This window comes from Rutidosis leptorrhynchoides, chromosome 11 (genome assembly GCF_046630445.1).
Source record: "Rutidosis leptorrhynchoides isolate AG116_Rl617_1_P2 chromosome 11, CSIRO_AGI_Rlap_v1, whole genome shotgun sequence".
Taxonomy (NCBI): domain Eukaryota; kingdom Viridiplantae; phylum Streptophyta; class Magnoliopsida; order Asterales; family Asteraceae; genus Rutidosis; species Rutidosis leptorrhynchoides.
Genome location: NC_092343.1, coordinates 381,765,576 through 381,769,172, shown reverse-complemented (window position 1 = coordinate 381,769,172; position 3,597 = coordinate 381,765,576).

The following is a 3,597-nucleotide window of genomic DNA, read 5'->3' as shown; positions in this document are numbered from 1 at the left end:
TATTTCATTTTAATTGTCCAATGTTTCTTCTTTATGCCACTTGTTGGATTTGGATAGGTAAAAAAAAAAAATTCAAATATGAAATTTAAATGGAAATGGTTATTCTGGGGTGAACGGATACGTATATCGATGGTTGTAAGTAGAATAACAAATGACCGTTGAATCAGATTCAAGAATGTACAATATAACTTATTAATGTGAATTCTAAATATTCCTTGGGTACTACCCACCCGTTAAAATATTTTCATCATTATTAGTTTGTACGAAGAAATTTTTAATTACTATCTTTATGAAAATATACTTGCATATATATTTTCTTCAGAGATAATCATAGATTTAATGAGTCAATAAGATAATAAACTCATTTGATTTATCGTTAATTCTAGATTACATAATCTCTAAGACTTTAGAAATTACATAATCGTCATACGATACGTAAAGAGAAGATAATCGATGTAGAACGATATATAGAACGAAGATCATACTCGAAGTACAGATATTGAGTCGTGTGATGTTGATATTCGAGATACAGATTGTGATGTTGAGATTTTGGGGGTGACAAGAGTACTGTCGGCGTTGATGATGGTGGTATAGATTATGCTGCTGGTGCTGCTGCTGGTGTTTGTAACCTTCGCACCGTATTTTCTAAAGCCACTACCTGAGCGCGAAGCTCGTTGACTTCTTCTATTATACCGGAATGATTGACGGTTGGAACGAGCGAATGAACAAGATTCGAAATATGGGATAGTATGTAATCATGACGAGATACTCTAGAAATGAGCGAGAAAATGGTGTTTCGAATAGGTTCGCCGGTAAGTGCTTCAGGTTCATCGTTAAGAGGACAATTTGGTGGATGGAATGGATCACCTTCTTCTTGCCTCCAGAGATTTAGTATATTACGAACCCATCCCCAATTCATCCAAAATAGATGATGGGAAATTGGTTGATCCATTCCGGTGACGCTGTTCTCGGAGCTCGAATGGAAATCCATATCGGCGTAGCTATCGAAGTCGGAGGAATTCGAACTGGATGAAGAATCCATCTTGTATGGTCGGAGAAATGAATTTTTGGTTTGGAATAGATTTTAGGAGTTGGGTTTGGTACTCTTCAATACATAATTTACATATGTATATATATAATATCAAAATCCCATGAATTACGGAGAATCTTTGAAATACGTCAGACAATGTCTATAATAACAGATACGCTAGGATATGAATTTTGTCTATACACTATCGATGCACTAAGTGCAGTAAGACGTGTCTAGACTTAAGAATGATAAGCAGGAAGTTCCCTAAGAAAGATAAGCAGATGATTTCCGACTAGGATTGATAAGCAAAACTTTTGACAAGCAGACACGGTCAAAGTCCAGACTCACTTAATGTATCCTAACAACTACTAGTTAGACACACTAATGCAAGGCCTGGTTCGCTAAGACCAACGCTCTGATACCAACTGAAAGGATCCGAAACTAATCATCCGGACATCGTCCATATAGATTAAAAACGAATTACAATAGTTGATAACATCGCGAGGTACTTGACCTCTATATGATACATTTTACAAACGTTGCATTTATTTCTTAAAGGCAATCTATTATTACATCGAGAGTTGACATATTAGCCTAACATTTTATAACAACCAAATGATCTAATCTGCCATTTGCATAACAATAGTCTTTAATGAACTTCAATGACTCGAATGCAACGTCCTTGTATCATAGCTTAAATGGTCCCAAACAATATCCTTAATATGAGCTAATGCACAGCGGAAGACTTAATTCGTACCTGAGAATAACATGCTTTAAAACGTCAACATAAAGTTGGTGAGATATATAGGTTTGTTGCTAGCAGCGTTATAACAATGGACCACAAGATTTCGTATATAATCATTTCAATAAAAATATTCTAAGTGGTTGAGCACTTGGTAACCATACTTAACATTTAATCACGTCGCATATTCCCTTTAATATGAAATCTTACTACACCGTACCAAGGTGTAGTCGCAAAACGAAGTACTGTGCAACCGTTGAATACTGGTCGTCCAGTCCGGTTGGGGTTGTCAGGCCCGATAGATCTATCAACAGGATTCGCGTTTACAATACCGCTGTAAATATTAGTTACCAAGCTACAGGGAAGTATGCCAGTGGTACAACTCAACGTAGAATATATTTTTCAGTTACTTGTGTCCATAACGTAAAACATAAAATACATGTATTCTCATCCCGAAATACTTAGAGTTTAAAAATGGGACTATATACTCACTGTTGTCTTGAAGATATGTAATTTGACTCGGTCTCCGATTGATATCACGAACCTATCCATATATAATATATCAATATGTTTTCATTTTTAAACAAACGTTATAAATATATACTTGTTATACTTTTAATACTTTGAATAATTCCTTAGTCCGTAGTTAGCAGTCCGATGTTAGTAATTCAATTTTAATGGTTCATTTTTAGATGTTTAATATACCCGCAATGAAATAAATAAAACCCCCAACGAAATCAATAAAACCCCATCGTATATGTGTTGGTCGAGATTAATCTTGACCCATGGTACCGGTGTTGTCAAATGACGTGTTGCGTACATAAAGTACCGGTGTTGTCAAATGACGTGTTGCGTACAATCATGGGATCTTATGATTAATCTTCTCGTGTTGTTTACGGGTGATCCTGAACCATATAAAATTGAATTATAAGTACATATATATAAAATATCATGTTATCTTAGAAATATGTGATTTATATAATTTTTTTCCAATTGATCCCGTAATTGAAATGATCTAGGATAACCAATTTTGTTTCGGTCATAGTTTCTTCGTTACAAATCCGTTTTCGTTGATTCAAATTGCCATCTTCTTGGATCGAGTTCTTCTTTAAGACTATGAACTGTAAATACCTTGGTTTGTATTCAAAATCATACGGCATAGGTGAGACTTTAGTGAAACATAAGAAGTTAAACATTTTTGTTACAACAAAATCATTTAATGACCATTTTTCTAAAAATACTTATACTTTGAAAAACCAAGTTTTACCTTGTTAAATTAACATATACATAAGTTATATTACAGGTCTTGAAGTATTTTAAAAGTTAAGTTAGAAGGATCTATTTAGTTTGCAAACAAGTTTGAAAACATTCAAACTATGTTCTTGTTGTTAAACTTTTGTACCACAAAATAAGATAGCTATATATATATGAATCAAATAAGGTTATGAACATAGATTCTACCTCAAGTTCCTTGGATAAGATTGCTGTAAAAGAGGAGTAAGAAGCTAGAATCAAAAGGGTGTTGGAAGTGGATGAAAGATTGGAAGTAAGTTGGTGTTCTTGGAAGGTTTTCTTGAAGTGTTTTTGTATGATTTTCTTATGGTGTTTTAGTATGGTTTTTGAAGCTAGATCTTCTTGAAAACTTTGCTGAATTGATTAAGGGTTTTAAGGCTTCAAAGTATGTGTGTGTTTTGGCTAAAATATTGAAGTAAAATGAAACAAAAATGCTCATGTATTTATACTAAAAAAAACGTGTATAATGGGAGTATATGGACAAAATTTTCAAGTAATCATTTTATGTATCTAGTCCTAATTGCTTCCAAAT